Source organism: Myotis yumanensis, unplaced genomic scaffold, assembly GCF_028538775.1.
Source record: "Myotis yumanensis isolate MYYU_CA2020_CCGP unplaced genomic scaffold, mMyoYum1.0.hap1 SCAF_20, whole genome shotgun sequence".
NCBI classification, from domain to species: Eukaryota; Metazoa; Chordata; class Mammalia; order Chiroptera; family Vespertilionidae; genus Myotis; species Myotis yumanensis.
Window position 1 is genome coordinate 15,137,929 of NW_027223771.1, and position 13,588 is coordinate 15,151,516.

The window sequence follows — 13,588 nt, forward strand, 5'->3', positions numbered from 1 at the left end:
GAGGTTGATTAGGTTATGAGGGTGGAGCCCTCATGAATGGGATTAATACCCTTTTCAAAGATATCCAATGCTAGGCTTAACAGGAGATGACTTTGTATGTTATATAAATGTCTAACCACTATTTTGTGCACTTGAAACTAATATTGAATGTCATTCCTAATTGAAAAAAATAACTTAGTAAAACAATTTTTAATAAAAATAAAAAATGTAAATCAGGGTGATCTTTAAAAAATATAAATCAGATCATTTCACTCTGTGCCTAAAAGCCTTAAGCGCTCCAGCAGTGGTCAGCTCTCCAGACAGAATCATGCCTGTGAGGGTGTTACACTGCTAGGAGAGGAATGCCTTGTCTTCTTCTTCCAGTTGCTCCCTTCACTGCTCTGGTGACGTGTGGCACTGGTGCAAGGCAGTACTGTGCTTCCTTGAGAGTGAGCTAAGCATCACTTTCGCTGCTTAGTTGTAGTGTGGGAGCAGACACAGAAAAAATAAATTTAAGCCTCAAAGATTCTAACAGCATTTCAACCCACCAAACGGACCTCTATCCTCCCTTCCCTACACTCCACCAAGCCTGGCTCATCCAGCCTTGAGGAAAGAAGGCAGGGATAGTGCTGCTCAGGAAGCCAATGACTGTGCATGTGGTCAGAAGTCTGGAGAGAGCTCCAGTTCTCTTAGGATAGAAATGGAGGGATGAATCTGCTGAAATCAGCCACCCATGAGGGGACTCTACTTCTCAGTACATGAGGAGGGCATCACACTTGCATGATCCGCCATGCTCTTGCTCCCCTGTGGCATCCCAGGGGACCCATGAATCATCCACCACAGGAAGCAGCTCTCTGGCCTTTTGGGAATGCACAGACCCTCTGCAAAGCCCTTCAGCTCACACGGCTGATCACAGACTACAGATCCCAGACATCTCCAATCCTGGGAAGCAGCCTATTTTGACTATTTCATTCTCCTCCTACAAACAATGCCAGGTCTGTGTCTTCTGTAAACTGCTCAAAGATGTGTGAGGACCCAGTGGGTGGCAGCTGGACTTGGTATACAATGGGAAATTTTCTGAGTGGCCTCACACCCAACACTGACACTGAGCTTGAACCTGCATCAATCTGGTGAACACCACTCACCTCTATCTGGGGACTCACTGAGAACCTACCTCATGCAATTTGAGTGCTTCCAGAGACTCTATCATTAACTGAGACTAACGGGCCCCCAGAAGGTGGAGGCAGACAGAGAGGCAGAATATGGTGTGCTCTGGGACTTTTGCTGACCTGTCCCCAGGCTCAATGCTAGTAAAAGCCAGCTTTGGTGCCCTGCTTGGACCTTCCGGTGCTCACTCAGCCTCAGCAGAGGCTGTCACAATTTGTGAATTGCTCTGCAGATGCAAATAGATTGTCCTGGGTCAATCACATAAAACATCTGACATTGTTAAACACCAGAGTTCCTTCCAGGAAGCCCGAGGACCAACACGCCCAGTGGCCAGCTTCAGAGCACATCAGAGAAGGATACAATTAGCCTCACAAGAGGCATATCCAAAGAGAGATCTAGGAAGGCTCCAGAACCTGCTGAGATGAATTGCACTCCACCTGGTCAACACCGGTCAGCAGCTCATACACTACACTGTAGGCAGCGTACACTGTTGTCCCAGTCAACTAGCCTGAGCATCAATTGAATACATGGATGGGCCAATAGCCATCAAGAGTCAACTACCACTGGGAGGTTCACATACCACAAACGGGACATCCCTGGAACACTTAACTCAGGTGATCAAGAAGTACTTGCCACTGGGTTCCATAGGAAACCTACTACACAAAGCCCCACTACCAAGACTTGGATTCTAATACAAAGAAACAAACACACAGAGGGAGACAAAATGCAAAGACACATGCCCCAAATTTAAGAACAGGACGCACATCCAGAAAAAATGCTAAATGAAGTGAAGGCTAGCAATATACCAAATACAGGGTGTTTAAAAAAATGGTTTTAAGGAGGTTAATAGAAGTTAGGCGAAGAATGGATGAAATCAGTAGGAACTTGAAAACTTATAGTAGGCATGAAAAAGAAATAAAGAGTACAATCTCTGGAATGAAGAATACACTAGAGGAAATAAATAGTTGGATGAAGCAGAGAATCAAACTAGTGATTTGGAAGACAAGGTCCCAGAAGACAAAAGCAGCAAAAAGAAAAAAAGAGTTTTAAAAATGAGGACTGTTTAAGGGACTTTGCGACAACATGTAGCATAACAACATCCACATTATAGGAGTATAAGAACAAAAGAAAGATTTGGGGCTACAGCCTATTAAAAGAAATAATGACTGAACACTTCACTTATCTGGTAAGGAAAAGACACACAAGTCCAGGAAGCACAGAGTCCAAGACAAGATGAACCCAAAAAGGCCCAACACCAAGACACATCATGATTAAAATGACAAAGATTAAAGACAGCACATCTTAAAAGCCACGAAAGAAAGATGGTCAGTTACCTACAAGGGGGCTCCCATTAGATTGTCAGCTTGTTTCTCTGCAGGAACATACCAGGCCAGTACGGATTGGGACAAAATATTCAAAGTCATGAAAAGCTAGGACCTTCAACCAAGACTACTTTACCCAGCAAGGTTGTCATTTAAAATTGATGGAGAAATAAAGAGCTTCCCAGACAAGAAACAGCAAAAGAAGTGTGTTACTACCTAACCATTAGTATAAGAACAATCAAGAAGGAATAAAATGGAAACAGAGTTAAAAGAATAAAATTTATCTATGAATAATCACTTTAAATGTAAGTGGCTTAACTGCTGCAATTAAAAGGCATGGTAGATGAATAGATAAGAATACAAGAACCATATATATGTAGTCAACAAGAGACCTACCTCAGAATTAAAGATTTACAGACAAAAAGCAAGAAGATGGCAAAAGATATTTCATGCAAAAGCAAATGAAAAAAAAAAAAGCTGGAGAGGTAAAACATAGCTGACAAAATAGACTTTAAAACAAAGTCTATATTGAGTGATAAGAAAGGACACCAGGTCATAATGAGAAAGGGAGGAATCCAACAAGGGGATAGAACCCTTGTAAACATGTATTTTTTCAACATAAGAGCACCTAAGTATGTAAAATCGTGATGTACATAAATGGAGAGTTCAACAATAATATAGTCATAGTAGGGCATTTTAACACCACCTTGGCATCAATGGAAGGATCTTCCACACACAAAATCAAGAAGGATAGAGTGGCCTTAAATAACAGACTAGATCAAATGGATGTAATTGGTATCTTCAGAGCATTTCACCCTGAAGGAGTAGTATATACATTCTTTTTAAGTGGACATGCAACATGTTCTAAGATACACCACATGTAAGGACACAAAAACAGTCTCAGTATATTTAAGAAGAATGAAATCATATCAACAATCTTTTCTGATCATAACTATAAACAACTGGAAGTCAATAAGAAAAAATTGGTATACAGATTATCTATTACTAAATTGTACACACCTAAAACCACCCTGCCCCAATAAATTTATTAACAGAGAAATAAAAGCAATGAAAAGTAAAAAAATACATAAAATAAAAATCTGGAGATACATGGTGGTGAGAATTACATGTCAATATATTAATGTATACTTAACTGTGGTTAAAACTCTAAATGTTATATTTATTTGACCACAATAAAAATTAGTAATTATAGGATTAAAAAAAAACAGAAAAAGAAAAAGAAGAAACTAAAACACAGAAAGTCTTAGAGGCTAATTAACATGTTACTAAACAATGAGTGGTTATCAACAAGATCAAGGAAATAATGATATAATGCCTTATTTCATGGAAAGGAGAGCACAGCAATCTTAAGTCTATGGAACAAGCAAAAGCAGTCCTAAGAGGGAAATTCATAACATTACAGGCCTACCTCAAGAAATAAGAAAAATCTGAAATACATCACCTAACTTTACACTTAGAGGAACTAGTGCAAAAGAAAAACAAAGACACCACAAAGTGAGAATAATAAAGAAAATAATAAAGATCAGAGTAGAAATAAAGCAGTAATAAACAAACTAGAGATCAAAGAAGCATGGGCCATTGTGTGTCATTGGTTAGAGCTATGATCCATGCACCAAAGGATCATGGGTACGATTCCCAATCAAAGGAATGTATGTACCTGGGTTACAGGCTCACCCCTGCCCCCTAGTGAGGTGTGTGTGTGTGTGTGTGTGTGTGTGTGTGTGTGTGAGAGAGAGAGAGAGAGAGAGAGAGGGAGAGAGAGAGACAACCATTTAATGTGTTTCTCACATTGATGTCTCTCTCTCTCTCTTTCTCTTTCCCCTCCCTCCCTCCCTCTTCTCTAAAAAAAATTCAATGGAAAATATATGCTTGGTGAAGATTAAAAGAAAAAATAACTTCTCAACAAACACAGGTGCAGGACTGGATGGCTTCACAGTGTATTTCATCAAACATTCAGAGAAGAATTAATACCTGTTCTCCTCAAACTCATCCAAAACACTCAAGACAAGGGAAGACTCCCAAGCTCATTTTATAAGTCCAGCATTATCCTAATGCCCAACCCAGAATAAGACTTTACAAAGGAATAAAATTATAGGCCAATATCCCTGATGAACATAGCTGCTAAAATCCTCAACAAAATATTGGCAAACTGGATCCAGTAATACATTGAAAAGATTACACACCATGATGAAGTGGGATTTATTCTGGGGATGCAAGCTTGGTACAGTACCTGCACATAAAAAACATGATACAGCATAAACAATATAAAGAATAAAAATCACGTGGTTGTAACAATAGATGCAGAAAGAACATTCAACAAAACACAACACCTACTCATTATAACAGCTCTCAGCAAAATGTGAATAGAGGGAATACACTTCAACATAATAAACATCATGTAGAAAGAAAGAAAAAAAGAAAAGAATATGAAAGAAGAAAATGAAAGAAAAGGAAGGAAGAAGTTGCAGAAAATACAAATAAGTAAAACCATATATGGTGTTCAAAATAGAAAGAATTACCAATATTAAAATGTCCAATGACATATTTCAGAGAGCTACAACAAATATCACAAAAATTTATATGGAAGTACAAAAAAAAAAAACAGAAAAAAATGCAACACACACACAAACACATACAGACACACAAAAACAAAACAAACAAAATAAAACCAAACCAATAGACATAGTGATCTTGAGAAAGAAGAAAAAAGTTGGAGGAGTCATGCTACCTAATAACAAACTATAGTACAAGGCCATAATAATAAACATAGCATGATACTGGCATAAAACAGATATAAAGATCATTGGAACAGAATAAAAAGCCCAGAAATAAACACATACATTTATGGTCAATCAATATTTGACAAAGGACACAAGAACATACAATGTGGTAAAGATAGTTCACTAAATAAATGTTATTGGGAAAATTGGACAGATATGTAGAAAAATGAATGCAGACTACCTTCTTACACCATATTGAAGAATAAACTCAGAATAAATTAAAGACTTGAAAGTGAGATTTGAAACCATAAAAATCCTAGAAGAAAATAAAGACAATAATTTTTCATAGCAATATTTTTTATTCTGATAGACTATTTGAGCAAGGGTAGCAAAAGAAAAACTAAACAAATGGTACTACATCAACCTCCCAGTAGGGGAGGTTCTAATTGTTCATCAAAGACTGTATCATTAGGTTAATAATGTGCGCTGTCATGAAGGACTTTTCACTGTCTGAACCCAATAATATCTTGCTCCTTGTGGTCCATGATGTGGGCCAGGGAGCCACCAAAGCTCATCTTCTCCACACAGTGATTCAGGGCTCCAGGGATCCTCAGGCTTGTGGATTCAGCTGGCAATGAGCACAAACCAATGGTGCAGAGGTCAGACAGATGAGTGGTGTCAGGAAGGCCTGGGAGCAGACACTCATGGCTGTCCTTGCCTCTGGCCAGACCTGACTCACATAGTAAGAGAGGATCAGAAACGCAGAACAGCATAAACTCCTTGCATCTTGGCACATAGGACGGCACACTCACCCTCTTATTGCTGTACATGTGCAGCCAGCCAACTCTGTCACCTTCTTCAGGAAGAACATCCAGAGAGAACAATAAAGTATCTCATGCCAAGCCACATAGCACTTCTAAGTACTAATAGTGAAAAAACCACTGTCTATGAATATCTACAGAAAGACTACTTGCTGTCCAGACCCATTTTCTTGCTTTTTTTTCTTCTTCTCAAAAGAATAGAACATCATTCTGCAGCCAACGAGATGGAGCAGGTCAATGGCTAGCTGTCCACCCAATGATGACAACCACGGTCGCAGACAGAAGAGTAACTGCAGACTCCAGAGAGAAAGCAGCAGTGGGCTGACTGGGGACAGAAGTGAGGACTTGACGAGTGACCAGTGAAATGCAGACACCATAACTAAAAGAAAACAAATCAGGATACACATGTAATAAATAGTATCATCTTGCACTGGAGGGGTGCTCAGTGGTTGAGCATTGATCTATGAATTAGGAGGTTATGCATGGCATCCCCATCAGGGTACATACACTGGTTGTGGACTCCACCCCCAGTAGGAGGCGTGTAGGATGCAGCTGATCAATGATTCTTTCTCATCATTGATGTTATTATCTTTCTCTCCCTCTCCGTTCCTCTCTGAAATCAATACAAAGTACATTTTAATTAATTAATTAAATAAATAAATAAATAAATACCATCACCTCAATAAAGTATTTGGATATATAAATTTACATAAGACAAAAGGAAATACTTTGAAATGTTGACAGTGGTTAACCTTGGTTAGTGCAGAGAAGTGGTTTCTTTTACATCATACTATTTGTAAATTTCTACTAATGATCCTGTATTATTGTGATAATGAGAAAAAGTCTTCTAAAATAAACATTTAAGTAACTCTTTTTTTGTTTGTTTGAAATGCATTTTGCATCTATGTTCAGTGACAATCCACTTATCTTTGAGAAATTTAAAAAGTGCTTTGGGTGTGAAATATCCTTTAAAATTCATTCTAGCCGAAACCAGTTTGGCTCAGTGGATAGAACATCGGCCTGTGGACTGAAAGGTCCCGGGTTCGATTCCAGTCAAGGGCATGTACCTGGGTTGCGGGCACATCCCCAGTGGGAGATGTGCAGGAGGCAGGTGATTGATGTTTCTCTCTCATCGATGTTTCTAACTCTCTATCTCTCTCCCTTCCTCTCTGTAAAAAATCAATAAAATATATTTTTAAAAAAATTAAAAAAAAAAATTCATTCTAACAGCTCCTGAATGAGAACACTGGTCTTTGGAGATGCTGGGTCTGCTTGGAAAAAATAATGGGGCAGGGGCTGGGGACAGGGAAGGGGATGGGGCAGGTAAGGAACCCTGAAGAGAGGCTCCTTGGCAGGATGCCTCAGGGTCGACAGCTCAGGGTGTATTTGAAGAATTCCCCATTGGAAGGCTGATATCTACAGTAAAGATTCAGATTTGATAAACTTTCGACATGAGCTATAACTAATTTTCTTTTTAAAACGGTTTTTGCTGTTCTAATTGAAAAATCTTATCTAATAATAGACAAACATGGTAATTAACTGTACCTTCGCTAATATCGCCATTGGCTGATCAGCATGATATGCAAATTAATCACCAACAAAGATGGCAGACAATTTGCATACTGCAGGCAGGGCGGGACCCCGGGAGCCGCCATCCAGGCCCCCGTGTGCAACCCCAGGAGCCGCTGGAAAGCCAGGCCGCAGGCAAGGCGCCCCCTTGGGACCCAGGAGTTGCCTTGCCTGTGGCCCGTGATGGTGATCCTGATTGGAAAGCCATGCCACAGGCAAGGCAGAACCCTGGGACCCAGGAGCCACCTTGCCTGTGGCCCATGATTGTGATTGTGATTGGAAAGCTGGGCCGCAGGCAAGGCAGCACCCCGGAACCCAGGAGACGCCTTGCCTGCGGCCCGTGATGGTTATCGTGATAGGAAAGCCAGGCCACAGGCATGGCGGCCCCCTGGGACCCAGGAGCCTATAGGTGAGGTCTGCAGGCAAAGCAGCGATCAATCTATGAGGGGCAGGGTGAGGGGCGGAAGGAGCTACAGGAGCAGCTCTGGCCAGAGACTGAAGACTCCCTCCAGAGTGAGGAGCAAAGACTGAAGTCTCCAGCCACAGAGAAGACTGTGTCCAGAGCGAAGATGGAAGGTGGTGGCCAGAGTGAAGGTCTGGGTCCCGGGTGCCAGAGGAAAACTGGTGCTGGCAGCCAGGGGAAAAAAGGCCTATTGCACGAATGTTTGTGCAACGGGCCTCTAGTCTGTATATATAAAAGGCTGATATGCTAAGTGTCCAACTGTGGGACCAGTCCCTATGACACGCACTGACCACCAGGGGGTGACGTTCAATGCTGGAGCTGTCATGAGGTGAACTGGCAATTTACCAAGAAATGGCACCGCAAACCTGGAACCCACAAGCAACACTCAGCTTCCCCCAAGTGGGACACAGGCCCTGCCATCACCCTGGAGCAAAACCCCATCAAATAGCAGCCAACACTGCATGGACCCCATGGTGCAAAGCCCACAGCCAAGCCCTGACACTGTGGGCACCAGGTAATGACATCACATAGTGACACCTGGCTTCCTCTCCCTAGGGACTAGCCTCCTTGGAGTTTCTTCATGCCACTTGCTTTATAGCCAACTGCAAACATTTTACAGTTTAACCAAATCTCTATGAAATGTTTTCACATGCCTCATCTCATTTAATCCTCACAAAAGTCCTGGAGTAGGTAGGTAGGAGAATCGGTGGAAACCCTATTTTCTTTTCATTAGCCAGAAAATGGAGATTTAGAATGTTTAGAAACTTCCCCAACTGAAAAGAAGTAAGAAATGGTAGAACATGAAAATGACTTGAGATTTCTTACTGTGCAGAATATAGTCAAACGGTGCTATTGTTAAATATTTCACCCTTTGTTCTCCCTGCATGATCTACAATAATAATCTGCTTTGGGTCTATATTTACTGCTGTGTTGCTGACAATATCCTGAAAGAAAAGTTGGGGTGCTTCACTGGGCTGGAAAAAGTTTAGCTAAATCAGAAAACAGGTCTAAGTAATCAAGCTTATCAACATATATATAAAGTTCTCAGTGTGCCAGTCGTACCCATGTATTTCAATCTGTTATCACTGATGGTGAATTTGGTTGACACTTCTATTATAGAGAAAGGGCGAATAGTGATATTAAAATATTTCTCCCAGTTAATTTCCTTTCAATGTGCATAAATTCGTGCACGGGGCCAACTGTCTAGTAACCCAAAATAGTAAATTTAGCATTATCTTTTTAAAACATCAATTGCATATTCTTTGTGTTGGTGTGAAAAAGTTGTTTGTAAAGGTTCAGAAAATACAGATGTGTTGAGCATTATATGTCACATTTATTAAAATTCAATACGTAACTTCCCAGGTATGAAAAACATCAGGTGAAGTCAATTAATTTTCTTGGGTATAAATAACTGTTGAAAATATCAAATTAAAATGTGGCTGTATCTTCTTCTTTAAAAGTTAAAAACATAATAGATGTTATTTAACTCACGCAAATGGTTTGTGAAGCTGAAATACTTCCATGTAGGGTCTGCTCAATCCTGACATTAGCTTAGTACAAGGACTGAGAGCCACATGTCACCTATTCTGTCCAGTGAGGAAGGGAGCTGTGTGTGAACCACTCCTGCCACTAAGCCCGTTCGACAGCCAGCCTGCTAGGCAGCAAGGATGCCAGCCTCAGCTCACAGGTGGGAGAAGTGCTGCCATCTCTCTCAGAACAGTTCCAAACCCAGCCTGAGAAGAACAAGCCCTACCAACCAAGACCCAGTCAGGCCAGTGCTGGGCTCTAAGTAAAACTGACAATTGTCTTTCCCTTATTTCTTCTGAAACCAAACCAACCACCCTCCGAACCAAAATTTAATAATCATCCTTTCACTCAAGTCACTGCTGAATGAACACCAAGTTGTATATGAGCTCATGAATGACTTCCCTCCTAGACACACATTATAAGAGTGTGGAATAAACTCTGTCCCTGCCCAGTCCCTTCACTCCACCTGTAGAAACAACCCCCCTTCCACAGCCCCTCCCTCCCAAACACATCTACACCCTGTTTGACCAGGTAGTTAACTTTCTGGGGACTACAGATCTGTCATGTCCCCTGGCTTGAGACACAAGCTCTGGAGGATCAGGACCCCTGACTGCCTGGCTTAATAGACGTGGGGCCCTGCTGGGGTCTGGCTGGAACTCTATCCCCAGCTGCCTCCTGTCAGCGCAGCAGCCACCACTCATCCAGGTTCAGGGAGCACATGCAACCTGCACTGGGATGACAGGGGCCCAGCTAAGCACAAGGAAGGAGCCCTCACTGGGGCTCTTGGTCTCTCACTGGGGCTCTTGGTCCCAGGTGGGAACTTGATGGAGCCTCTCCACTCTCCTGCTGAGCCTCAGAGCCACACACCTGGACCAGCACCCATTCTCCCTGGGAACTGTCCTGGGCTTTTGCCTGCCCACACCCACCCACCTACCCAGCTGCCACTGCTGCTCTCAGCCTTGCCACCTGAGAGAAATATGGACTTCTCAACCATCTGAATGTGAAATATCCCAGCCTAAAACCCCTGACTGGAAGGTGCAGAGACCACAGGGGCATGTCCTAGCTCAAAGCTGCTCCCAGCTTCTTGGCTTTAATCCCAGAGATGTCATCATCCACTGGGGGTGATTGTGCAGCTCAGCCCAGGTACCCCACCTGCCACTCTTAAAGCAACAGCACATCCCATACTGTTCTCTGGACCATTGCCTGCTCTACCCTCATGAGAATCCTGGCTACTGGTCACCCCGGGGCCCCTGGGCTGTGCTGGTGTTCACACACGTGGACTGACTGGGTGAATAAACACATATGTTGATTTTAGAGTGAGAGAAAAATAGGGATGGAGAGAAACACATACAGCAGTTCTTCTTTTCTGTACTTTCATAGCTTCCGCGGTTGATTCTTGTAATTGCCCTGACCGGTGATGGAACTTACAACCTGGGCATATTGAGATGATTCGCCAACCCAGTGAGCTCTTTGACCTCAGCAAGACATATGCAGCAATTTATGTAAAATACCCAATCATGTATGAATAGGTAGATACAAAAATGATCATGATGACAGAGAGTGGTGGAAGGCAATATAGGATTCATGGGGTTTCATAAGTGTCTTTTTACATGGATATATTTCAAGTAAGCTATTTCTAAGGCAGGCTGTATTTTTGCACCAGTTCTTTTATGTCCCGAGAATGAAGCACTGATAAGGGCAGGAGGATCTTGGTTTCAGCCATGCAGGAATGCATAGAAACACCAGAAGCATATGCTAAATATATATATATACTTTAAATGAATTATACTTACATCTAACTTTTTAAAAATATATATTTTATTGATTTTTTACAGAGAGGAAGAGAGAGGGATAGAGTTAGAAACATCAATGAGAGAGAAACATCGATCAGCTGCTTCCTGCACACTCCCTACTGCAGTGATGGTGAACCTTTTGAGCTCAGAGTGTCAGCATTTTGAAAAACCCTAACTTAACTCTGGTGCCATGTTACATATAGAAACTTTTTGATATTTGCAACCATAGTAAAACAAAGACTTATATTTTTGATATTTATTTTATATATTTAAATGCCATTTAACAAAGAAAAATCAACCAAAAAAATGAGTTCACGTGTCACCTTGACACGCGTGTCATAGGTTCACCATCACTGCCCTACTGGGTATGTGCACGCAACAAAGGTACATGCCCTTGACTGGAATCGAACCTGGGACCCTTCAGTCCACAGGCTGACGCTCAGTCAACTGAGCCAAACCAGTCAGGGCTACATCTAACTTTAAGAAAGTTTGAAAAATGGGCAGTTCCCAATAATTTTATTATGAGAGTTCTTGAGCATACTTGTTGCTACTGTACCATCATGTTGCAAATAAAATATAATGATGTGCTACTGATATATCTTAACATGTCTATGTTCAGTGCCTTCATTTTAGTAGTTTTCAACTGACAATGAGAGTATTTACACCGAGAAAAGTAACAAATATTATAAACCTATGCTTCATTTAATGTAGTGCTTAAACTTAAAAAAAGGGTAATGGAGAATGTAAACAATGCAGATTAAATGTATAAGTATATGCTACAACTGTGCTTAAGTTGAACATAGGATAAAAATAATGTGAGAACCACCTTAAAAGGTACTGCTTCTTTGCTGCAGATGGGTATTCTGGACAAACCTTGAGTCAGGCCCATTCCCTAGTCAGAGAAGAAGGAATGAAGATCCTGCCAAGAGTTCAAAGTATTTATTTATGTATTTACTTTTAAATCTAAGAGTTCATTTAAATTTCACCAGTTGCTCTTTTATAAAAAATAATGTTTTTATTTATTTCAAAGAGTAAGGGAGAGGTGGAAAGAGGTAGGAACATCAATGATGAGAGGGAATCATTGATCAGCTGCCTGCTGCATGCACACCCCTGGTGATGGAGCCCACAACCGCAGCATGTGCCCTTGACTGGAATCAAACCCAGGATCCTTCTGTCTGCAGGCCAGCACTTTATCCACTGTGCCAAATCGGCTAGGGTGTGTTCAGAGTATTTAAAATTTATTTAAGAACAACAGAGCATGCAGGGTTTGTGATTCATACTGTTCATGTGAAGCAGGTGGTAGAGGAGAAATCACTACAGCCATAAACCCTCACAGTGACATTAATCATGTAATAGACCTGGGCAGGATAGCAAGGGCAAGCAGCTGCTTATGACCTCACTTGTACCTGAAACTTATGAGGAATCTAGCAGAGTGTATGTTCTGATAAAAGGGAGTATATTAAGGTAAACGTGTATTGTAGTATCCTTCAGTGTTGTTATTCCAGGTAAGAAAAAGAAAACATTCCCTGTAAATTTAAGGCTTTTCTCCAGCGTTAAGTCTCAGGTGTCTCGTAAGGCTACATGTTTGGGTAAAAGATTTCCCACAATCTGTACACTCATAAGGCTTTTCTCCAGGGTGAACTCATTGGTGCTTATTGACATTAAACTTACTTCTGAAGGACTTCCCACAATCACTACACTTATAAGGCTTTTCTCCAGTGTGAATTCTCTGATGTTGAATGAGTTTAGAACTCGTAATGAAGGATTTCAGACAATCTGTACACTCATAATATTTTTCTCCAGTGTGAATTCGCTGCTGTTTATTTACATAAGACTTACTTCTGAAGGACTTCCCACAATCACTACACCTATAAGGCTTTTCTCTAGTGTGAACCCGTTGGTGCTTATTGACATTAAACTTATTTCTGAAGGACTTCCCACGATCACTACACCTATAAGACTTTTCTCCAGTGTGAATTCTCTGATGTTGAATGAGGGTGGAACTGTTACTGAACAACTTCCCACAATATGTACACTCATATGGCTTTTCTCTAGTGTGAACTCTCATGTTGAATGAGGTTCAAGATTCGTCTGAAAACTTTTCTACATTTGTCACACTCATAACTCAGTTCTCCAGAACAGTCACCATTTAGAATCAACAACTTTCTGGTTGTAGCTGGCAGTTTTTTCACATTCACCCCACTGG

At 41.2% G+C, this 13,588-nt stretch overlaps 1 non-coding gene across 1 annotated transcript; it reads left to right on the forward strand.

The window, feature by feature from the left end:
* Window positions 1-276: 276 nt before the first annotated feature.
* Window positions 277-479, forward strand: LOC138998723 (small nucleolar RNA SNORA74). The gene has a single exon (XR_011469226.1). It is a non-coding gene; the product is annotated as a small nucleolar RNA SNORA74 (small nucleolar RNA).
* Window positions 480-13,588: the final 13,109 nt, after the last annotated feature.